Genomic DNA, 26,483 nt, shown 5'->3' on the forward strand with positions numbered 1-26,483 from the left:
AAACACAAAAATTAGGCAAATTAATATAGTTTCTACATCTACCAGTAAAATAAAAATCGTAAAAGGAATGGCCCCTTCAACACAAAAAAAGCAAACAACAACTGTTTAGATTGCACTAATCGAAAACACATATTTGAAAGTTCATATTTAATTACAATTTTGATAGTTAAATTTTGTTCTCTCAGTCTATTATCTGTGGTTTATGTTCTTTCCACATATATTTTTAATAACTTTCGTCTTTTTCATACCCCTTTTAACAACTTTACGGAATCAGTATTTGCGCTATAGTTTATGTCATGGTTTTAATGGGCTCTAATTTAAATGGTGTTTATGATTCTTTGGTGTGATTATTCGTTTTTGATTTCCTTTTAATGCATTAATATATTTGCGAGCAATCAAAAAACGTGTAAATGCTGCACCTTTTTTATTTTTACAGGGTATTCAAGGTTTCTTTATTCAACTGAACACCCTTCTTTTGCTTTTCCTCTTCTGTTTCTATTTCATTTTTGTGATTTTTTTTTTTGGTTTTGTAAATTTTTCATGTTGTCTGCTGCACTTAAAGTTACGTATGAACATTTTGTGTAGGTCTACTTTGCCTTTTTTTCTGTTACAGCCTTTGTTGCCGACAAACTTTTTCAACTTGACACTTGAACCGAGAGAACTCCAGCCAAATGAACACTCGACTACAAGAGGCAGCCTCAATGGCTTGACACTTTCAGTTGGTAATTAGTTTTGCGGCCATGCATGTAAAACGCAATTTCGTACTACAGAGCCTTAGAGGAAGATGCTCAGATCGAAAGCAAAACCCCAATTTTAATTCAACTACATTGATGAATTTCGGCTAGACAATAATCGATAAACTAACAAGTTTTTGGGCCCTTTGTTTACGGGTAACCTTGAACTGCTGCAAGTTGCCAAAGTTGCAATTGCAACAGTCTGAAGTGACTGGCAAATGATTGGGGCAGACTTTCGAGTGTCTGTCAATCAAGTCGAATCGGAATTAAATCATTGACAAATAACAATAATCAGTAACAAGGCTGTAACCTGCTGCTGCCTTTGTTTATTGTTGCATGCGGCATGCAATGTTGCAGCTGCCCTGCAGCAAAGAAAAGTGAAAATTCTTGGCTGGCTGCTGAAAACTTTTGGCACACCAGCGGGGATTCCTGCCTGTTTTCCAAACAAATATGAAGAGGCACCCTTTCTCCTTTTGTTGATGGCAAACTGTGCCGTCGTCATGTGCCACATTTGCAGTAAGCTGAAAGTAAAAATAAAGCCCAGTGAACTGAAACTGAAACTGAGCATGCAGCATAAATATGTGAATAATGCATAAACAACTAGAACACATTGCACTGGCAGCCGTGGCAGCAGCAACTGTTGCTGTGTTGCATGTTCACAAAGCAACAAAAACCTCGAAAAAATGGCTCAACTACAAATATAAATATGAACATTTACTGAGAAAAGTTTATGCACAGGTAATTAGAGCCAGCAGTCTTGTTTGCCGTTGCTCATGTTGAATGCAACTGCAGTTGTGTTCTTCTTTTCACCCAAATAAAACAGACGAGTCCAGACTTTGGTGCTACTTTAATTAAATTCTTCAACATACAATTGAGAGGGGCAGCAGCGGATTCTTTGCGGCAAGCAATTTTCAAATGCCCTTTGTGCGCAAGTTTCAGTTCATAATATGAAAAGCAGTCGGCAAAGTTGGGAAACTTCGAAAAGAAAAGAAGGGCAACCAAACGAATGGTAAATATTCTAAAATATAGGGAACACATAATAAGTTCAGCTACTCTAAGGTTGTAAGTTTTTCAACAAGTTTAAAAGAAACTTATGGCAAGAAAATCGGATCATTCATTAAAAACTCCAATACACATATAAATTACGGATGCGCGGTTTTAAATTAATTTCATCGTATTTGAGCGATAGTTTTCTTGTAAGTTATTATACGATAATTTTTTTTTTACTTTAATTTTATGTTCATGTTGGCTGTAAAAACGCTGATGACTCTTATAGCTCATAAAGTATGTGTGAAATATACCACACTTGAATCTCTAGGTGCATTCCATCCGCCTATTGCCAGTTGCTTCTCTAACCCATATACCTCAATAGGTAGCCATAAGCTCAGGTTATAGGGCATGGATGAAAGAGGAAGAGGGAAAATATCGGGAAAATGAGGAATTTTCACAGTTGCAACCCAAAGTTCATCAAAACAGCATAACTACAGTTGCAGTTGCAGTTTGGCACAGTCAAAGCCAACGACCAGAGCCACCCACTCGGAGTTGAAGCGGGTAAATAGGCCAACTCGAAGGGGGTTACTGCCACAGGGGCGTGGGGAGGGGGGTCTAAGGGGGGGCGAACTGTGCCCAAGGGGCTCTTGGCTAACAATGCATATGACAAACTTTTGTCAATTTATTAAGAAGCGAAGAAATATGGTTTCTCTCTCCAAGCCAGGCTAACCTGATTCCCAGGAGAAACCAGGCAAAGGCAACATGGTCAGCTGGAGGAAGAGTTTCCTGCTGGATGGCATCGTGGAAACCCCTTGCGAAAAACCCTCATCGATCTCCCTCATGTAACCACTGATACTCATCATCATCAGCAGCAGTTGCAGTTGTAGCAGCAGCCAAGACGCAGTTCAAACAACTTTCGTTCGCATAAATTGTTGATAACAAAGGCCGGGAATCAGAGTTGGCTACCCAAACTGGTTGCACTGGACGTTTAGTGCACAGCGACAAAACTAAATAATAAAAATCGTTTTATCTTGCGGATAACTAAACCACTTAATTGAGGAGGAAATGGAATGAAATATGGTGGCTTATTAACAACCTGCAGTAGGCGATTCCATAGTGACAAAGATAAAACAACCAAATCCCCAATGCAGATTTAGGAGATTTTTCAACATTGCTTTGTAGTTCACCAAAATCCCAAGTCTATGCCTATTTTTCTCAGTGTGCCGTTGCAGCGCCAGTTATGAATTATGTCAAATGGCATAATTGCCAGTCTAGCTTCAGCAGCTGCTGCATTCGTCGGCGGTTTTTAGTTTTCGGCTTGAGTTCGAGTCGCAGTTTTGGGTTTTGGCATCGCGCGGTGGCAGGAAGCAATAAATTCTATGCATTGCACTCGATACAATTTGTAGCTGATAGGATGGGATGGCTGGGGATGGGATGGGAGATAGGAGATAGGATGCTGGGGATCGTAGATGACCGTAGATAGATGGCTGGCACAGATGCGGAAATGCGAGGAGCAGGAGCAGGAGCCGATGGCTAATGAACGTGGCTCTCTGTCTTAACGGTTCTGGTTAAATTGTTGGTAATTTGCTTCATGCACATGAATCCGAATCTGAGAACTCGACTGGTGAAAAGTGAAACCGAAAAAGGGAAAACTCTCGGCGAGAAACATGAGAACCCCCCGAAGACTTTTACCCTTTTAACAACAAATGGAAGATGGCCAAGAGAGGTGGTGTGTGTGTGTGTGTGTGGGCGTGTGTTTGTGTGTGTAACTCGGATTGAGGTTATTAGTAACAAGGCCACTGCAGCCCACACAAAAAGTGGGAGGTAGGAAGTTGCACTGTATGCACTTTGGCTCACAAAATGATAATTTATGTCGGCAATATTTGAATACAATTGAAGTTGCCAGCCAGCTGGCATAAGCAAAATTTCAAATTTTCAATTTCCCTTTTACACAGAACGGCAACTGCAAACAATGAGCAATAGGAAAATTCACAAACGTAAAATGCAGAAAAATAGCATAAAATAAATGCATACTAAAATAAAAATGCATGCATTTGAAAATTGTCTGTCAAGCTGCTTTACTCAAACATGGTATAAGCATTTTATTTTTGGTTTGCCTTATCAGAATGTGTTCATGGTAAATGAAAAATATTAATTTATTCTACAAAAGTCCAACAGCTTGCCTGACTTTGTTTATTTATTTTGGCCAAAAACCTTCAACATCTCTCTCTCACACACATGACTTCACGTTATGACATCAGAGGCAAATTCTTTGGTATTCTTTAAAACCCCCTTTGATACGGAGAATGACAATCAAAAACCCATAATTAACCAAATTAGCGGCTTATAACATCATAAAACAAGAACAAAAACTAAAGCAGCAAACACAAAAAACAAGGCTGATGGAAATAACATAAAACAAATCAAAACAAACAAAAGCATAAATTTCGCATTCGATGAAGAGGCAGACAAAGAACACATAAAATGTTTTTCAAAATTATAGTAGTTGGCCCAAAAAAAGGGTAAAGGCATTATTATTCTTTCCTTTCGAAATTCCAAAAAAAAAGGGTTTCAATATTATTTTAGCTTTTTAAATAGAAATACATCATTATATCCAAAAACAAATAATAATTTGTTTAACTATTGCATTAACAATCATTTTAACAATGAAATTATTTTCAAATTTACTTAAACATATAAGATCTACTATTATTTTGACTTGAGCTGTGGCTTTAGAGAGGCAGTTGGGGATCAAATAAAATCAAAATTGTAGTTAATTTGCATGTTTCCAGGGCGTTTCGGAAGAAACTCAAAAAACGCAGCAACAACAAAGCAATTAAATTATGCCGAGCATTTCGAAAGAACTTTGTGCAACACAGAGAGGGGCTGGCCACGACCACGCCCACAATCAAGGCCAAATACCTTCATTTTTTCGCTGTATTCTTTTGGCTCTGAGAATTTATTACGAAATTGATGCGGCCAAGAGCTTGTTGCAATTTGGATTTCAGGCAGCTCCGAGACATTGTTTTTTGCCCGGAGTCGAGTTAAAGTTTGCCCACTGACCAAACATTTAATTACAAAAAACGTCGCGACCTGCAATAAATTTCATTCCGCAGTTGCATTCGCCTCTTTTGCCCCGAGGCTCGGCAAATAAATACATAAAAATTGCCACTTTGCCCGCAGCCCCTTTGTTCTGGGCCAAAGTTGCTGCAGCACTTATCCGGCAGTTTCGAAAAGGATCATCCTTATCCTTGGTCTTAGCCTTGCATAAATATGTTTTTATTTATAAGATGGGCGGCCGGGTCTGAAACAAAAAGCCAACTTATTCAAAGCCAGCGAAATTTGTAGCCCTGGTCGGCCTTTTGTTCCGGCCCCCCTTTCTCCCCCATTTTTTCTCCTCTTTACACCCTTTTGCATAAAGAGTTGGCGAAACAAAAATATAATATATATATATATATATATAAAAAAGCTGAAACTGAAACTTTGTTGCCGCTTCGTTGCGCCTTTTTGCCGGACTTGGTTGCCCCTTTTCTGTTGCCTCTTCTGTTAACAGAATTTATTTTACTTCAGCTTCCCGCCCCTCGAATCCGCCCCCCCCTGCCCCTCTCTCTATGGGCAATCTAAGTTGCTGCACTATAGGGATATTCATGTCGGTGGGTGGAATAACTAAATGATAAGAGTTTTAATCGGATCATCATCAACTTGCTCGCGCGAATTCTCTGCACTTTCTGGGAGCAAAGAGAGGAAAAATGAAATCCGATGGCAATATGGTGTAAAAAGATTGGAAAGAATGGTGTGAATATATGAGAGAAGGTTTGAACTTTCAAACTAATCTTATGGGAGATCGTTCAGAAACTCAGAAAGTGTAGCAGAAAATGTTTAGCCTTAAGTTCTTCTGTACCTCAGGATCTCAAAGTAAATAAAATGAGAGTTTACAAACTCTTTTTTATAATAAACCATATTTTTGGTTTAATATTTCAAGTCAAAGTGAGATTTTTCTGATACCAAGTCAAACTTTCAGTGAATTTCGCCTTATACTGGTAAAATTAATAATAAATTTGTAAAAGAACTTCAACTCGTGAGTGGCGACATGCAATCATCATGTTTTCTTTCCTTTTTATTGTTATTTGATATGCATTGACTTTCGCTTCCTCAACAAGCACTCACATCTGGTAATTGCATTTCAGCCACAGTGTAATTTTTAACTTATTACAATTTATATTAAAAATGTGGCTTACATCATCGTGGTCGCGTCCACTCGTCCGCAACTGCCACAAACATCTGCCCCACGCTTGCGAGTTAATTTCGTTTTAATTAAAACACCAAATGTGCAGGGACAATGACAACATCAGCTCTCAAGGGAGAGTCCTTCGACTTGGGTGCTTTTTCTTCTTTGGCCGCCACTTTTTCTTTCGACAAGTTTTGTGCTGACGACGCCCATGCGGCGTATACGTAACGTAATGTGCTTGCCGCCCATTAACGATTGCGGCTGCCACGGAATTACCTAGGAAATTTCGTGACCCCAACGAACACTCGACCCTTTCCGCCCACTTTAATGCCCCCCCTCCCCAACTCCCCAATCGCCAGTTCTTAGTCACTTTAATCAAGTGCACGTTGAGGAGCTCAACTTAACTGAGTCGCTTTATCAGGCCATGTAGTGTGCATGTTTATGGCCAGAACGAAATGGTGTGGGGAAACGCCGAAACAAAGGGCAAAAAGGAGCCCAAAACAGCAGACAGCTTTGCATGTCTTTTCGCCCCGGACTAAGCCCGATGTCAGCCAAAGTTTCATATGTCATAATTTTATCAGCCAACTCTCTACGTACATATGTGTGCAGGCAGCCCTAAAGTGGAAACATTGCGATGCCATTCATGACACGCAGGCATTAAAGTCAGCCACAGACAACACAGGTGAGAGAGGAAGCCACAAGGAGCAGATTAGCTCCAGAAACCGAAACGAGGAATACTCTGGCCCTTAAATATCACTATAGGATATTAATATCTCTTTCAATTCAAACACATATTATTTAATATAATCTGAAGTATCTGAAACCTAAAATATTTTTGTAATATTTTTAATCATAAAGAAATAATGAGAGTATACATCTGAGAAATTACAATTTAAAATATATATTTTCTATAAGAAAAAGTACTAATACTTCTTAGACATTTATACGATTTACAAATTTAAAGTATCTGAAAGTAACTAAAGATCAGTTTTATCCTGATATGACCAAATACCAAAAATGTATTAAACAATTAAAATATAGTCTTGAAATAAATATTTCCCATAAGAAAAACAACTAAAACGGTTAAGATCCTTATACCATTCAAAATTTTATTAAGTCGTAGCTCTAGTTCTACTTTAAATGTGAAATTGAGTGTTTCAAGAAGGCAAAACTTGAAACACAAATAATATTGTAAAATTAAATTGTATATGGATATACATTATTTTTAGGCATGGTTCCGATTAGTCCTTAGAACAATTAATATACCCTTTGCCAGAGTAAAATGACAGGCGGCAAAGTCAACTCGGCTCAACCTCAAGTCAAGCCAAGTCACAGGCAGGTGCACACACATGTGCGAGTGTTGCGCCTGCTAACAGGTACATTTGCTGTTGACTTTGATTATGGCCAAGGGACGGGACTGGCTTAGAGGGACGGGCACTGTGACTGCCTTTAAGAATTCTGGCATTTTATTAACTATTAGCTGCAAGCGCCCTGAACCCTCCGATCCCCTTTGGCAACACGCGAACTTGCAACACATTACTTCAATGTGAGCGCAAAGTGCAACAGCAACAGCTATAAGAACTATGAAAAATATTATGTTATTTTTAACACACTGAAAGCGTGTGGAAAAGCTATTTTTAGACGAATCGCCATGCCACAAAAAGTTGAAATAGTATGAAAAGAGGAGGGGAAACAAGTGGTTGGGAAAGAAGGAGCAGCAATGCCACAAATTGCGGCAACTTGAACACAGCCGCATCAGCGAGACTCTGGCTTTCTCGTATTTTTCTTGGTGGACATTTTCTTCGTATTTTCCGCTTCTCCTTTTTCCGGCTCTACCCCATTTCTACGCTCCATGATTTATAATAAATATGGCCAATAAATTGCGCTTTTTAAGTGTGTCCTTGGTAGGATCAAACAGCTTTAAGAATGAAAACGGCAATTTTATAGAACAAAACGTTTATTTGTTTAATATATGATTTGGTTGCAAAGCGAAAGTAAACAAGATATTATTTTTTGGTTGAAACTGAAAATAAACTTAAGCTGGGCAAACACAGCCGCAAACACGTTGCGCAAACAGTGAAGCGCCAGCAACAGCAACAACTTGTGACAAATGCAACTAAAAAAAACAAAAGAAAATAGAAAAACAAAAAACTTCACCGCAAATGCATTTCGTTGAAGTTTATAGTGCTGCGGGGATTGTGGTAGCTGGGTGGAAAATCTAAATCGAAGTGTGGCATGTTGGGAAAACAACAGCAGCAGAGAGAAAAAAATCGAGACTTATTTATTTTATTATTTATTACCAAATAATTTAAAAAATAATGTGAAAAATAAATAGAACAGAATTAGGAAAATCATAAATTATATTATGTTGTTATCAGAAAATTTAGACCTATGTTTAATTATTTCATGGCAATATCTAAAAAAAATAATATTAGAACTAAATAAAACAGAATTTGGGAAATCATAAATTATAGTTTACTATAATTTTCATTATTCAGATACAGATTGAAAGACGAAGTTCATAAAATAAATCCTTATATTGAAAATATGTTTTTTTGTGTTCACCAACCGCTACGCTAAACGCATATTAAAACAAACACATATACACACGCGATTGCAATTTCATCGATGGATTAGAAAGGGGTTGGTGGGACTTTGGGGGCTTGGACGAAAGACATTGATTTGTTTCCCTCTCAAAGTTCGACTTCCAGTCTCTGCAGGGCAGACAACTCACGTAATGCCAAGTTAGAGGTGCAAAAAACACATACCCACAACAAACAGAAAAAAAAAGATTGAAAAATACACACTGAGATTTGAGTGCCAAAAACTTTTGAATGGAATTTACGACTCTGCATATTTAATCATTTGGAACACAGCAAGTAAAAATAAAAGAAGTACGGGCTGGAGAATGTGAAATTTATGGGGAGATAGGGCAGACAGCAACAACAATTGCGAATAAAATATTCATCGAATGGAAAAAAAGAAATAAAATCCAGGGGAAAGACAAACACGGGTGGTGAAGGCTAAGTGTCTAGCTCCCTCCCTCCGTTACCTACGAAATAGTTTAGGTTTTTATTTAAAAATAGTGGTTTAATATTCTCGATGCATATCTACTTAATCCACTTGTTTAAAGAACAAAGTAGCGTGAAAATATAATAAATTGTAAGCAAGTCCATGCATATAATTTACTTAAAGCTCCTAATATAGGAAACTCACCAAAGTGCCGTATTAAATACATGAACTCATTTAGTATTCAAAATATTTTATACTCAAGTTGGCCCTAAAACTAAATATCACAAACTTATAAATATTTTTAAAGAATAGGCCAATTAAAATTTCATTAAATTTAAGTCGGAAAAATAAATCCAGCTTAATAAAAAAGAGGTTAAAATTTAAAATAAAATAATTTTAAATAAATTGCATTATAAAAATAAACTTTTTACGCATTACTTCAAAGGCAACATAAATTTTTCTTTAAAGAAATTTATTGCCCAGTTATTTATATGAACATTTTTGATAATCCCACAAGGAATTTGCCTCATAAATTGTTTTAATTAATCGCGGGCGAAAGCGGCCTTCATTAAGGCTTGAATTTCCTTGCGCCCCCGCTCACCTGCCCCCACTCCCACCTTTCACTTTAAAGTTAAAAAACCCTCTTCAGGAATCGGTTGGCCCACTCCATCATTATCGCCCGGCACTTCCGCAGACGCCTTTAAGCCATTTTTCATTGTAATCCAAAACCGAACTCGTTGCTGCGGTTACCACTTCGCTTACTGTGACAGTAACTGTTACTGGCATCGCGGCAAGGCCGCAAGTCAGTCGAAAAAAAATAGAGAAGCAAAAAGGTTTTTCACACTTAATTGGTAGCACAGAAAAGCACAAACATTTACGCTCCCAAATATCTGCTTATACACAGAGTTACCCAACCCGCAGCGGTGATAAATTAATGAATATGAGCTGCAGTCGAGTGGGAGAGAACCGAGATTGCCCAACTGCTGGTTATGAAAACTCGTTTCTACTCCTAAATGTGTAGCACATAGATACAAAACAAAAAAAAAAAAAACGAAAACGAAACAAAAAATATTCCAGTAATTTAAAACGGAATATTTAAGCCAAGTGACGTTCACGTTTAGCTGAATATTTTTATTCGTAAAAAATGTGAAAACAAATCAAGTTGCGGCAGGTCAGTTGATTTGGTTTGCTTCGAGTGTTGAAAGCCAAACTCAGTTGGGAATGCCAACTGTCGACAAATAAATGAAATAAAATGTGATGTGTAATTTATGCACGAGTTTATGCGAATTGAATGTGGGCCTAATCGATTCGAAATGAGTTGTGAAGGTTTGTTAACTGATCTGTCAAAGAGTGAATAATGTGAACACAAGTAAACCTCATTTTTCGAATTACTTTTCAAATACATTTGGTTTTCTGATTTACAAGATTTCTTTAAAGGAAATAGCACTCAAATAAATCTTATTTTTAAGTTAGAAATTGATTAGGGTTGGGTTTTGCAAAAAAAAATACAAGTAATTAAAACTAACAGGAAAAAGGAAATACTTTAGTTAGTATACTTTATTCCTTTTACTAGAATAGGAGCCTACGTATAAGCAAACTACAATTTTCAGAGAAGTCAAATATTCCGATAAAATGATTTCAAATTGATTAACTAAAGTGAACTGGTTTTGTTCTGACTTAAATGCCATCATAATTAACCTGATTTGAAGTCTCTTGTTTAACTCGTAGCTTTTGTACTTATGCAGATTATCTCATCCGAACTCATTAGGCAAACACTCCAAGTATCTTTGACAATCTAACTAGAATTTCCACTTAACCGGAGGGGTCAATGGCTGTCAACACTTCTCTCCTGCCTCTAATTCCTATATTCCTTTCTCCATATCCGTCCTGCGCCACCCAAACAGATGGACAACAAATTGCATAATGGCATTTAAATGGCCCAGACGCATAAATGTCACAAAATGCTACAAATTGCCTTACCAAATGAACATCAATAAAAGCACTTTATGTCGCAAGTCACTTACAGACACAAATGCAGATGGCCACAGAGACACACATTGGCGCACACAGGCGGCAGCAGCGATAAGTAGCTGATGGAGGGAGTTGGCTCCGAGCTGGTCAACAAACATGGCCAACATGTCTATTCAGCAGCTTGAAAAAAAAATACCTCCAAAGGGAGTCGCCATCAGGAATCGGGGCTGGGCTGGGCTGGGCAAATGGAAATGCGAATAAACCTGGCCAGGGGAGTCCTAACACAAGCCAACGAATCGAATCGAATCGAAACGAAACGAAACTCAATCAATGATCAATGAAAGGGCCTGACAGGGGCTCCAGGGGGGGACTCGGGGGTCGGGGCGGTTGCCTCTTGGCGGCATTTAACATTTCCGTTGTTCGGTCTTTGGGGAGGCCCCAAGCAAAACGTACAGAACAGCACCGATGAAGTGCTGCACTCAGAAAAAAATTGGAACTAACGTCCCAAAACTCTGAGGGCTTATATGGTCTTTTTTACCAGAGATTAAAAAAAAATTTTAATTTTTAAACAAATGTCTTTCAGGGAACTTAAGTATTTATTCTTAACATATTTGCAAATTTTAAAAAAATAAACTTTTGAAAAATAATTATTTTTTCTAGTTCAGTGTTCTTATATCTATTAAAAATCTATCACAATAACTAATAAAATACCAATTTAAATTTTTAGAAAATATTAATATTAAATTCTATTGTAAATTGTTATGGTCAAAAAAATTACTTAACTGACTTTATATTAAGAAACCTCTTGCCAAGTATAACTTTTTTTAGAATTTTTCCATCAAAAATATTATAATCCTTGTTGGAATATTTTATACTTTAATATAGTTTTTTTAGTTATATGTTACAGTACATATGAAAATTTTTTTTCCAGTTTCATACTTTTTTTTCTCTGAGTGTTGCTGTTAGTCTGCGGAAGCTGACGAGCAACGGATGTCACTTGCCACTTCGCCCCCCACTTTCCCCTGCCCTTGATTAATTCAGTTTTGTTTCAGCTGCATTGCTGCAATGGCAAATATTTTTATTGCTCTCGAATGCTCTTGCTGCTCGACACGAACTAATCGCTTTGGCAAATGCAAATTTGCATTTTATGCGAGCGACTGCCATGGAATGAGAGGCTGACTGTTGGCTTTTATAAATGGCCATATCCATGGCTGATTAGCTCCATCTGGTCACTCGATTATGAGGCAGCGGCAACAGTGGCCGGTGCATCGCATCGGTGGCTGCCACCGTATCCTGCCACATAAGTAATTAAATGGATCGCCTTTGCGCTCCGCCCCTTCGTCGCTCTCATCCATGGCCAATTGCCAACTTCCTGCCCGCAGTCATATGGCTTACAAATTATGAGCCAGCTGCCAAACTGACAAACGGGCCAAGAGCACCAAGAGCCATTCCGAGCCATTCTGCGGATCGATCCCCATGGGATTTGTTCCATTTTGTTTGATTTCGCTGGGCCTCCGTGAAGAGGGGTTCCGGCGGTTCAATGGGGAGCAATTTGTTGCGGCGACAGAAAAATATTTGCAAATTAAGCCGCTTGGGAAAAGATCTAACAACAACGTCAGCAAACGCATGCTCTCATATGGCAAATAGTGATTAAATCTCATTTACGTTGAGTGCTCGGATTTGGGCGAAACATTTCCGATATAAATTCAAACGTTTTTATGGTTGGACAAAATTTGGACATTGGGCAGGCTGCCATGATTATTGTTATTTGCTAAGCCGGCTTAATTTTGGATTTAATGAACACAGCCAGCTAATTTAATTAAAATATGTTTATTTGTATTTGCTCAATTTCGGCTTATTGTTTGGAGCACGCACTAATTGTATGTATTGCAAATAATAAGCTTATACTCAATACGCACTCTAATTTTGAATTAAGAGATTATTTACTATGCTATTTGATTAAAATATTTATTCAACAGTGTCTATATTGAAAGTTAATAATCGAAGCAATTACTATTTGATTAAGATATTTATTCAACAGTGTCTATTTGAAAAGTTAATAATCGAAGCAAGGAAACAAATACTTTTTGAAGTTAACTTATATTTATTCCAGATGTTTACTTTCCATACAGGTGTAGATTTCTTTTAGAAATAATTCGTTATGTCAGAAATCAAGAAATTGAATGTCCAGTCCAGCTGCTGTTTTCATAATATTTCAAATATGCTCTCGTGAAATCGAAACTGTCAAGCTGTAAAAATACATCCGCTTACAGCGAACCCTTTGTGGGGGAATCAATTTCGCTTGAGGAATTCTCCATAGAAATGCTTTTTCAATTGAACTCTCGCACATGCACACGTGATGATGGCAATGGAAAAAATATTCGAGACCGGCAGGCGAACATGAAATTTTCATCAGCGCCAGATGACAGCTGCTCTTCTGGGGTTAAGCTGATTTGCTTGAAGTAAAAAAGTATATTTATATGGCAAGCTATGTGGCTGCTCTTGAACTTGAGGAAGGAGAAGCGCGGCATATGCGAATTTCAGCCATGTTAACGTCGCGAATATCTCTCTTCGCTTTGGCGAAATCCTCTCTTTGACCTTAAACTTCAACTTCAGTGGTTGGGGAAAAACGAGAAAAATGAAAAAAAAAGGAAAAGAAACAGAGGAAAAGAGGCAGCGAGAAGACAAGGCACGCAAGCCGGGCCAAAAGCAAATAGCCGCCAGCTCCAGCCAAGCTTGATGCGATCGTTGGCTGCCTCGCCAAACGACATGAGCAATTAAAAATTTGCTAAATTAATTTTTTCTCCTCCTTCTGCGTCGCTTTTTTGTATTTTTTTATTTTGGTTTTTGTGCAACTTTAAATAATTTTTCATTCGTTGCGCTCTCCCGCATTTTGGTTTAATTCATTAGGATGGCTGCTTCAGCTGTCCCTTTTCTGGTTTATCCCATCTTTATTGCTACACTTGACATTTTGTCAGCAGTTGTGGAATATTTAATTTCATTTCGGTTTTATTAAATGCGGGCTCCGCTTCGAAAAAGGGGAAATGGCGAGATGGTTGCAGTCGCTTCTAAGTTGACATTTATTTGTGCATATTGCGTATACGCCATGCATGCCAGCAGAACATGGAATGGCAGGGAACAGCGTGCAGCATGCAAACTCTGGCATGGCGGTTAGCCAAGTTTGTCACAAGTTCTGGCAACCGACCACGCCCCTTTACCGCCCCCCCACCCCCCTCGAAAACATGTGTGCAAATGTTGGGTGTTTATCTTCATTTCGGACTTCTGGCTCGGGGCTTTTCCAACAGCAAAGTTTTGCAGTCGGATTTGGCTCGGAGATTGGATTTGGCCATCATTGGAGCGGCTACTACAAAGTGCAGCGATTCAATTACAAGCCCGTCGAATATGTAATTAATTTAAGTAAATCATAATCTACAGTTTTCCTACCGAAAATGGAAATGTTAATGACCAGGAAATGACCCCAAGATGGAAAAGCATCAGAATAAATAGTTTCCATTCACTCGATTATTCTCTGTGCAAAGTTTAGGAAATTCAAGTAAAATGGTTTTCATTTTCCCCATAGCAAGTTATTATTTATCGATTAAGTTCAATAACAAAAGAACAATATTAAATATAAAAAATAAATCAAATTAATTAGAAAAATTCAAATTAATTATTTCTTCTATTTATTAATTTAACAATAAAAAAATACAAACATGTGAAACCGCCTGTACACAATAGCCCCATTATTTTATTTTAAGCACACTTTACGGTTAATGTTTGACTGGTTTACATGTTTAGTATGCACCCTGTTAAACCAGACCTTAATTAAAGAAAATCATACATATTTACAGGATTGAGGAAGGCTTGCCTCAAAATGGGAATGCAAATGCCAGAGAAATGACACGAAGATGCAACAGCAGCAAATTAAATAAGTTCACTCGATTAGCAATTAGAACCCAGGGAAACCAAAGACACGATCGCAGGGCTAAGAACTTGGGAACTTGGAGCTAAAAGCTGTGAGCTCTGAGCTATGAGAAACCTGACAGCACGATTTAGCGACAGCAAAAGGGCCAAGCTGGGGAATTATGGGCCATATTTTGTGGCTGCAGCTGCAATTGCCCGCGAACAGTTAACAGTCGCCGGATTGCGGATTGCTTATTGCGGATTGCGGCTCGTTGACAGTTGGCCCGGTCAAATCGAAGCCGATTTCTAGCCCCGAGCGGCGGTCGCATTCCATGAAGAACAATAACAAACCCAATGAAAATTGTGAGCATCGATCACGATCTGACAGACTGACAGACTAACTGACTGACATCACCCGCGGCCGGTTTATGAAGGGAAAAATCAGATTTCTGATTGCGCCCCAACCTTTGGCTAAGGTCGCCGGCTTAGGGTAACCACAAAATTTGCCGAAAATCCCCTAAAAAAATCCTCTTTCTCTCACTCCCTGTGGCGCAATTAAAACTTGTTGAATTGTTTGAAAATTAATTCGGCTTATGCTGCACACAATTGACAATAATTTCTAACAGCAGCAGTGGCAGCGGCAACAAAACAAACAGACAGCAAACAACGGACAATTGCCACATGCAAGCCGAAAAGTTGAGTCACTTTTAAACCGATTATCAGTCCGAAACAAAAGTGCTTTCAAACCCAGCCCGGCCAAGCTGGTCCAAGTTATGCCACATTGCTTGGGTCTGGTCTAGGCCGGACCCCAGCCACAATTAAACAATTGCAGCGGCAACAAACAAATTTATGAGCAACTCACTTCTTTTATTCTCGGTTTCCTCTTGTTTCCAGATAAGCATAAAGTTGCCATATGGAGAGGCCACAATGCAGGCAACAATTAAGTTGGCTCTTGTGTGCGAGACAGTTGCCAAGCCGCACAACATGTCAAATGTCATTTGTCTGGCCATCACGATCCAAACATATTAGATAACTCCGAATTGCAGAATCGGTTGAAGCTGAAAGGAGATTTAGCCGATCTAATGATCACTTGACAGCCAGCTGGCGCTGCTTTCGGTGCTTTATTTTCTTATACGAAATCAATCAGCCTAATGACACGAATCAATTAAAGACTTATGCAAATCTGATGAGTGGTTCGATTAGAGAAAGAGGTAAGATGGAAACGGTTGAAATAATAAAATGCAATCAAGCGGATTGCGGCTTAAGTAGTCTTTTGTGAAAGATAAATAAACAAACATTAAACACAATTACTTAGCCACTAAATGAATTTATTCACGAATAAATCGGTGTTTAAGAATGTTAGGATAGCTAGAGCTTTGAAATCTGAAAAATTCTAGGATGACTGTTAGGGCAACTTAAAATAGAAAAAGTTTTAAAATTGCACCCAGCTTTATTTATAAGTCTAACAAATTTTAAATTAATTTTAGAGTTAAGCCATACTTTAATTAATTCTTTACTAAGGAATAACACAGAACTATGAACTATTTAAATTCTTGAAGTACAATAAATAATTTTAATTGTGTTTTTTAGTAATAAGTTACTAATTGTTTAATAAAATAGAAGTACCGCGATGAACAAAACCAATTTTTGAATGAAAAAAACAGATTTTGGATAAAGTATTCGGCAAGAGCTTTGTTGGTTTTGGCAACAAACATGCTTTGGGTTTTTTTGTTTTCTCTAGACAATCTCTACTGTGATTAGGAAAAACCTCTTAGTAAAATGTTTTACATTATTTAAAACCCAAGCATGTTGAATGGCAGGAAATGAATTAATGGATTGATTGAACTAACGTTGAGCATTCCCACCTACTGAATTGCATGCAAATACTCGCATATCCTTTGACTTTGATGAGCTCTATCATCAAATGCTTTCCCCTTTTCAGTTCCTGCTTCATTCAGTGGACTCCGGTGGCAAGGCACTTCCTGCCCCTTAACCCACCACTTTCTCCCCCTTTAACCCTTTACACTCCTGCAGCAATTGCTGACAAATCATTTGGCATTTGACTGCGCTGCGCTGGATTTTTTCCAACCACATTTTTTGTTACTTTGGCATTTTTACGCTGCGGTTGCCATTTTGGCATGTGCCAAGCAGCGTTTTTTGAGCCCCATATGTCTGAGTTGCCAACTGTCTGGCCATCTGTCTATCGATTGTTGTTGCAGTGCGATGTCGCAACAACTGAGGCCCACAAAAGTGCTGGGTGAAGAGTGGAAAAGTGGAAAAGTTTACCTGACGGTCCTGTATCGAGGTATTTGTCACTTTTTTGGGCCAATTTGACTGCGAATTGTTGGTGTCGCTGCCAATGCAGTTGGCCATTTTTCACACATATCAATATGCTTTTTGTTAGCCTCCCCCCTTCCAACGATTTCATACCCCCCTTTGTCAGTCTGTGGGCGCGTGCCCCAAATTGCACGGCCATGTCCGGTGCAAAAAATTAAAAGCAAAAAAGAACCAAACATGCAAGAACTGGATTTATGTTTGAAAAAAATGTTGGCCCACAAAAACTCACATTTTTTTATATTCCTTTGTCTGCTTTTGGCCTGGGCTAATGAAATTAGTAACTTAAAGGCAAAATACCTTTTTTAGCAGCTTTAAAGTTTTTACGGAAAATAAAGTCCCTTTTTGTTCTGCTATTAAAAACACAATTTTGTGTGCCAGCTGTTGCTGGTGAATAAAGTGTGGTTTTTGAAAATAAAACCAACTGAAACTGGCAACATTGTTCAATTAAACAAAAAATAAGGTGGTAAAAGCCATCAATGAACAGCAGTAAAATTGAATTTGTTCAAACTTCTATAAACTAAAAGTGCGCATGGCTGAGGATAAAATGTGGATAATTGCCCTCAGGGACTTGTCTAAAAGCCATTTTCAATGTTTACATGTCAGCTGTAATTTCGGGATTTGCCAACTGAAATAATCGAAAAATAGCCACGATTTGTACTTAAATTATGAATTGCAAATATTACAAAATAATCTCTGTGAATTTCTGCATTAGACTAAAGAAATTGAAAATTGAGTTGTCTGTGGAAAGGGAAAATTATGTAAAATGTGCAACAAAAAAATCATCAATTCGTGCCCGAGTCATTCCAACTTCCCCCTCGAAAATAGTTTTCGTAGTCGATGATGCTTTCAGCACTCCCCTTTTGCTTTTTCCACCTCTATCTCTGCATTTTCCCCTTAAATTGTTTGCCTTTGTCCGTTCATTCTGGTTTTTTGCCCAGACTGTCACCAATTGGTTTTTGTTTTCATGACTTCATTATTGTATTTTCCCCGAACAGTGAGTTTCATAACTTGAAAACCAATTTCGGTAAGCTGGAAACTTTCAAGCCAAACTTGGCAAATTTTAAAATAATAGCCAAAGAATCGATGTTTACCACACCATTAAACGAAATATTTTCCTGTTGTTCGGAAATGTTTGTAATTGCTTTTAAAACTTAAGGTCTTTCATTAAAAATTACAGATGTTGGCAAACTAAGAATGTTTTCCAATATAACTAACTTAATTAAAAGCGTTTGATTCGTTTAATCTTTATATCTGTAACACGTTGCTATCTTTTGTACATCATTATAGAAAATTCTTCTTAGTATCTCTAACCATCTTGTCTGGATTTGATTGTTTTCACTGCCCTTCCTGTCTAGATTGCCTTCTAGTATTGATTCTTTCTTGGCAATTTCTGGGGCATAATTGATTTGCTGAAATCTCGATATGGCAACTTGTAATTGAATATAATTTGCGAGCATCGATTGCGCTGACCTGAATCTAATCCCCAACCGAATCCCTTAATTTGTGGCTGCTGTCTCTCGGACTTAACTATTTTTTTTTTATTATTATTCTGTTTTTTAACATTTTCTTGGAGTTATTTCCTGGCGGAGGTAGAAATTCATTATCATTGCCGCCGGCCACTCGAAGGGGGATGTTAAAGAAGAACTTCACGATCTGCCCGGCAACAACAACGACATACTTGCCACATGCAACATGTTATTTAAGCGTAAATCATTTCTCAACGTTGGCCAAGAAGAGCTGGCTAGCAACGTTGCGGCGTTGCAAGTTGCAACTTGGAATTGGAATTTCGATTTTTCACAAGTTCACATGTTGCTCCCCGCGATTTCCATGGCCGTGGTAAATGCACTGGAGCGCAGAGATGATGATGAAGCCGCCAACGCCGCCAACTACAACTACGACTACGACTACAGTGCAGACACAAGCAGAGGAGGCATTTTCCATTTTCATTTTCACACGCGGTCATTAGAGTTGAACCCACTTAAGAAGAGAGTGAGACTCGCGCTGGAACTCCTCTTTTGCTCATTTTTCACACACCAACAACAATGGCAAAAATGAAAATAAAAAAAAAACCGAAAAACTCCTCTTCAAGCTCAGCAATTGCTAGAGAAATAAATTAAATTTAACTTGCATTTTTCCCGCCACCGCCGCGAAGGGCCAAAGTTGTTCTCATTCTCCTACTTGGCATTGCATGTATATGTATCTTACAGATACTTGGTTCTGCCCTGGGTTCTGCAGCTCCGCTCGAGCGCGTTCTGCCATATGCAAATTAAAATTAAAAGCCTTTTTGTACTGCTTAACTTTATTCTCTGCCTTCCCTCCATCGCCGCAGTCACTCGAGGAGGACCTGGAGTTGGTCATGGACTTGGACTTGGACTTGGACTTGGTCTTCGAGTTGGTCTTCGCCTTGCTCTTGGACTGGCTTTCGGTCTCGTCTCTTGCCTATGACTTTACAATTTGTTTGGCCTGCTGCGGCCGCCGATAGGCCCTCTGAAGTGTGAAACATGGCTTCACACAAATGTACAGCGAGAGAAATGTGGGAATAATAGTTCATATTTCCACAGACACATTTTCCTAATTATTTTATTCCTATCAAAATAACATTTATCAATCGATTGACAAATCACATTTTAAAAACTCTTGGAGTATGTGGAATTTAAATTTCTGATATACAATTGCTATTTTTCTTTGTCAAACTTTAACTGCCTAGTTATTGTTATTACCCATTTTTATGAACAAGAAAAAAACGAACTAAAAGATGAATAACTCTGAGTAAAAATAAAATAAACAAGGGTATTCAAGTTTTTAAATTTAAAATTGATTGACATTCTAATGAAGAAATCAATTTAAGTCAAAAACTAATACAACAACATTTTACTATTTGTATTTATTCAAAAATTTTTGAAGAGCAGATAGTTTGCTTGTTTAATTAAGAAAACAATTAGATTCTTGAATTTTATATTATAAAGCTCAAACCAGTTTTCTTTACGTTTCTTTATGTGACAACGCTTATAAGTATATTTTTAAGGAAATACCACAAATTACTTATATGTTTTTACTGTTTTTTTCTGGCTGTGTAGCCACACAAATGAAGATTCAGACACACAGATACAACTCAGCACAAAATGACTGCGGACGAGGCTTCGTCTTCGTCTTGGCTTGTCATTCCAACGCCTCCCCCACCACCTCCTCACCGCCAACAACAACAGCAACAGCAAAAATAATATTAACAACAACAAGAACAACAATAACTACACAAAACAACAAAAACCGCTGGCCAACTCTGACTTCATTGGTTTGGCTTGGCGCTCTGAACTGCGCTGAACTTCTTGAAGCGGAAGTTCAAGGCGTTCACTCAATTGTATCGTGTAATGAAATGTTTTATAACACCAAAACAGACACCAAAACACAACACCAGCCGGCACTTGGGCCGGTCTCTGATCTTGGCCTTCTTCAGAGATCCGAGATTCTATCAATCCAGCGTTTTATTCCGCCGCTGCGCTCTGTGGGTCATTGGCTTCTGCCACTCAACTCGCCCTTAATCGTCAGCCGTTTGATGCCTCATTAGCATTAATATATGTAATATTTATGCAAATATCAACTCGCACATCCAGCACTCGGACCGACTTCTGTTTCTGTTGGCTCTTTCACATCATTTGTCATAGGGAAACCAATCAGTTTATAGCAGCTAATTATGCGCCAATAATTAAACTGAAGCAGCCAATCTAAGGGAATCGAAGGGGTAATGTAAGCCGAAGATTTGAATACACTATGTGATCCGGGAAGAAGGAAATGCCAATAAAGATATATATTTCCGCGAAGAGAATTTTTATTTATTTGAATTATCTTTGTAATTGTCTTTCCATTTTAGAAAAATTCACTCTTAAGTTAATTAAATCGCAAACTTGAAGTCTAAACATCATTTGTTCTACAAAAATGCTGATAAGAATGGAAAACATTCACTTATGAAACAGCAAGGAATGATCAATGATCGGGAAGTACATTGAATATGTTATACATAGCAAATTCTTAGATAGGTAATTAGCAATTCAAAAATCTAAGATATTTTATATCCTAAGAAGTTAACTACTTTCCTTATACGTCCACTTTTGCATAACAATTTAATGATCTATATCACCTCTAGTTTCACTTAAATATTTTGTGTGGGAGACGAAACCCTAATCTTAGCTCGTGTACCCTTAGTAGAACAGTCTGTCAAGGGGAAATCTCCTATATCGCTGGAGTTGAAGTGACAGCCAGCTCCAGTAAAGCTGACTTAACTCTCCCAAGGTTGTAGACCTTCGCATAGCGAATACCAGAAAAAGAACCTGAATAACAGCGCGGAGGGGGAGTTCGAGGAAGGGGCGTTGGAGATGGAGGAGTAGGAAGGTAGGAAGAACAAAAACGAAATGATAAAGTATTCCAACGGCCAGGCCAGACACACACAAAAATTGACGTAACTTATTCGCATTTATATCACTCCTCTCATCGGGAGAACCTCCGATACAATGCCGGGGCATAGGCATCGGACATGGCCGCAGATTCAGATACAGATACCATCATCAGTGTCGGCTCACGCAACAACCACAAACAACAACTACGGGCTGGCGCGTCAAAATTAATACGTTTTTAAATGCCAAAGCCACGCAGCTTCCTGTAGAGAAGGAGAGCGATGGATGGGGGATGGCCGAAAGACAGAGAGGGGGAGAGACCCCATACCCCATACCCCAGTGCTCAAGATCCAAAGATCTTCAGGTCTCCAGTTGCCCCAGCCCCGAAGTTACCAAAGTCTTACGCACATGCGTGTAATTGTTTTTATTCTGCCCGACTCCGGTTTCCAGGTCGCACTCTAGACCATCAGATTTTGGCGGGGGAAGTTGAAAAAGTTTTGAAAACAAATCAATGAAAATTTTTTTTATACAAAACATTTTGAAAAAATAACATTTGTGTCACCCAAAATCGCAAAAACTTTGGTTAGTTTTATTTATTAAATGAAAAATATAATAATATAATAATATAAAAAGATCATTGAAATAAATTTAAATGTAACTGCAAAATTGTAAACTAATTGATGAATTGAATAAGTTTTATTAAATATTAATGATTAAAAAATATGTAAAAAATTAAAAAACAAAAATACGCCTTTAAATTTAATAACATTTTTAATGTTTTTACCACTAAAAAAATGTTGTTTTAGTAATTTACTATTAAAACCCATCGTTTATTATTCCCTAAAGGCAAGCAATCAATGTACTCTAAGTAAAATAATTATTTTGCTTTGGTATCCAATAACATTTATTAATAGTAAACTCTTCTTTAGGCCCTCGCAAATTAATGATACCTGGACCAGAGACCCCAAACCGAACCCTTTAGGGAAAAGCAAAACCAAAATGTAAATTGAATTTTAAAAGGCAATTTAACGTGAGCGCTTGGGCCGACTGTGGCCATAATTAAAAATTATCTTCAATTTAACACTCGACAGGGCAGAAATGCTTCAATTCCTGATCTACGCAAATTATTCATTATTTTTTGCCCTAGCCTTTTTGTTTTTCTTCGAACAGTATTCATTTTTTTCTTAATTAACCTCATACCAAGAACAAATATGAGTTATGTATTGCATTTGGAATTATGGGAATCCGATTCCCGTGTTGATTTATTGGCATTTGAGATAAGCGAGCAAATTGCATTAAAATTAATGCCAAATTAATTAGCTGCAAAAGGGAAAGCAGGGAGAGAGGGAAGTTGCAATTTCATTCGGAATAAATCCGCCCACCAACTGCTGCATTTAGTGGATTTTAATTGCATTTCTGTTCCGCCATTCAAGTGGAAAATATTTTTGGTCCAGCTGAGTCGAATCTCCATTGGGGATTACCGCAAAGTTGTGGCGGCAAAGGAATTTTTGGAAGAAATGAAGACTCTTCAGTCAAAAATATTTCAGTAGTTAGTTCAATTTCCAAATTCACTTAAATTTTCTATTCATTTATACGGAAATGTATTGTTTGTCAAGTGGGAAAATTATAAGCCCATGTATGTTGCTGCTGCACGGCAGTCAATAGAAAAATGCATTTTAATCTCGTCTCTCAATTATAACTTTGTTTTGCTATGCGAACAGTTTCCAATTTACATAAATCAAGTTGATTCGACCTAAGCCAACGAATGCCCACGTGCATCATTTGTACACATATTTTCATCTACACAATCAGTGATACAGTGCGGTATAATTCTTAAAGAGCAAATACGAAATGTTGCATATTATTAAACTTAAGCAATCAAAAAAATTATTTAGTTTATTGGGCAAGGCATAAACTTAGGTCGTAGTTTACGATGTTACTTTTTACTGGAAATTTAAGTGAACACTTTGGAGATCTATCTGTACTCATCAAACGACTTATATTTATGTGTAGTACCTTCCGTGCCGCATCGACAGCTGGCGAATAAATGTTGTGCATAAAATTTTACGCCTTTTTTATGATTAATTCGCTGTCATTTAATTGCCACAAAATGCGACAAAAACAGATAAAATGCCAACCAAATTGTTAAACAAAAATATTATTCGACGCTATATTTGCATATTTTGCAAAAAGCTTTGCCCAATTGGCTTTTGAATATTCGAGAGTTGGCCAAAACATAAATCGATGAAAGCGCAACAACAGAAATAAATAAAGAGCAGCGGGAGTTTATGCAAATGTTGCACGCGTTTGTTGATATTTGTTTGGGGAGATTTCGGAGGCGCGTCACCCTCCTTTGAAATGAGTTTAAAACGGCAAGCATCATCATTTAGTTAGTGCAGTCGTAAAACAGAGACTTTAATTGATTTGCCCCACTCGAGTATGCCGAGCACGTTTCTCTGGGCTACCATGTCGTATGGGTAATATATATTGAGGTGCCGTGAGTGAGTGTGAGAGTGTAAATATAAACGATTAAATAATTGAAAGATGCTGATTAGATAGCATTACACCAGAAATGAGGGAGCAAATGAGATGCAAAACAATCCAATTTAATTGCAAATTTAAATTGAAATTTTGGCAAATTTACTTAAATGCCCCCAGGAGATTAAAGGTGAAGGGAAATTATCAGTGAGGGTTTTAATTAGTCACAGTTTAAATATTTCGGGATGAAATGTTGCTGTGCACATTTTATCATAATATAAACTCACTTTGTTCAGTTCCGATGTTTTCCTTATTTTGAAATTGTCTTTCAATCTATTGTGATTGCTTCCACTTGATGAACGTAAATTGTAATTAATAATGCAAAATATCGACACAATAACGAAACCGACTTCAAAGTAAAAGACACAAATATTCAATAAAACACATCAATATTTATAAACGAAATTTCCATATTTTGGGTTACACACTTTCATTCAAAAAACACAAGCACAAATATTTATGGAAATTATAAACCAATTTATTTGGTTTTCGATTGGGAATTAAATCCTTGTTTATGCTGCAAATAAAGATAGAAATAAAAAATCAATAAGGAATGAATAAAGTATAAGTTTAAGAAGGGAACAACAAATAATATAAGGATATAAGCTTATACTTGTTTGGTTATAAGTAAAATTATTATATAAATAGCTAAGAACCACAAAATAAGGCCAAGAGCAAGAAAATAGTTATATGCCTATTAATATTTTGATAAATAAAGGCATAAATATGGTTGATGGCATAAATTATTAGACACTCACAAAGAAAATAATACAATTTGGAGGAACTTTATCTCAGGCCATTAAATAATCAATAAAAATGAAATTAAATAAATAAATGATGATAGAAATTAAATTACTCAAACAACCGAAGCTTAAGCCCTATAAATTATGAAAAAATCTGCCGGTAAGCAAATGTCTGCAATTTTTCCTTTCTACTTGGCTAACTCTCTCCCCCCTTTCCCCCTGCTTCCCCAGTCACTCTAATTCCCCGATGGATTCCGGGGGGATTAAGGCTATATCTAGGGCTAGCGAGAGTCCCTGCACACTCTCGGACAGTGGCTACTAAAACTGTCTCAAGTTAATCGCTTTTATTTATTTTCGCCCTGTGCCAAGCGAAAAAAGCCAAACACACGCACACACACACATAGCGAGTCGGGAACCTTAACTGCAACCGGTTTTTCCACTCGCACACACAGGAACTTTTTTCTTTTCTTTTTTTTTGCGCGCTTTTAGCTATTTTCTTCTTTTTAATATAAACTTTTTTCGTTTGTTTGCTGTTGAAGAATTTATGAAAATCATAAAACAAAAGCGAATTTCATTCCACATGTGCATTAGTGTGTGTTTAGTCTAGGCTTAGTGGGCGCGTGTGTTGGTGAGCGCTTAGGTTGCAGTTGCAACAGATAGACACCACAAGCTTTCATGTCTAGCCAGGTAGCTAAGGTAGCTGCTCTTGGCCAGGTTAACACGCCAGGCCTGGCGACGTCATAAAGTCAGCTGCCGCTTCTGTTTTCTTTTGTTGTGACTTGCTGCCAGCCTTTTGTTGCCAGTTGTTGCTGCTGCTGCTGTCGCTAGATGTTGCTGCTGTTGTTGCAGCAGCAACTATTCGGTTGACAGAGGCTGCGAGCCAGCTTTCAAGGCTGTTTAGAAGGCAGCCATCTCACACACACACACACACACTCCGGGCCACACTGGCTTTAATTTCTCCAGTTATTAAACACTTAAAATGTTTGCCTAAAAATGTCAGGCAAAAATAAATACATATTTCAAAAACAGGCTACCGTTTATAATTAATTCAACAATTTTGTTTTGCTTTCTGTTTTTGGGTTCAAATTACCGTTTTCAATGTGCGGGAGTAAAACGTGTTTTGATTTTGTTGCTGCTGCTGCTGCTGTTGCTACGAGTGATGTTGCTGCTGTAGCTGTTGCTGCTGCGGCGGCTGCTGCTGCGAGTGATATTGCTGCTTCTTTGGGTTTTCAGTTTTCAGTAGCGCGGACACGAATTGAGAGATTTGGATTGGGAAAACCAACACGCAAAGAAACGCAGCGTCGTATTCGACTATTTCGTTCGGCTGGCAAAGCTCAACTGAAATGCCAAACAAAAAACGCTCGCGACTGAAGCGTTGTTGGCCAAGAAGAAGAGGAAGAGTTAGCCACGAACTGGTTTTCGTGCATCGCCGGCATGGCCCGAAGTCGAAGGCTTCGGCTTACAGGGCCCCCTTCTGCCCACCAACCCCCTCCAGCTGTTGCTCTTTTGCCCACGAATAGTAGTAGAAAATAGTAGTAGATTTGGTTCAATGTGGCCTAGAGCCAAAAATCCAAGGCAATTCATTTGTGGCCACAGCCAAACAAATGAAGGCAATTAGCTCCGAACTCCGAATTCTTTT

At 38.0% G+C, this 26,483-nt stretch overlaps 1 protein-coding gene across 2 annotated transcripts in view; it reads right to left on the reverse strand.

Annotated features, from left to right (window-relative positions):
• Nucleotides 1-26,029, reverse strand: part of LOC108038595 — a 94,098-nt gene extending 68,069 nt beyond the window's left edge. The window contains exons 1-2 of one of the 2 annotated variants that reach the window (XM_044457536.1): nucleotides 25,935-26,029; nucleotides 24,329-24,618 (exon numbers count right to left, since the gene is read on the reverse strand). The gene's annotated coding sequence lies outside the window, so the exon portion shown is untranslated. The remainder of the gene's footprint in view (nucleotides 1-24,328; nucleotides 24,619-25,934) is intronic. The other variant, XM_044457543.1, reaches the window with a different exon arrangement.
• Nucleotides 26,030-26,483: the final 454 nt, after the last annotated feature.

This window comes from Drosophila rhopaloa, unplaced genomic scaffold (assembly GCF_018152115.1).
Source record: "Drosophila rhopaloa isolate 14029-0021.01 unplaced genomic scaffold, ASM1815211v1 contig_115, whole genome shotgun sequence".
Taxonomy (NCBI): domain Eukaryota; kingdom Metazoa; phylum Arthropoda; class Insecta; order Diptera; family Drosophilidae; genus Drosophila; species Drosophila rhopaloa.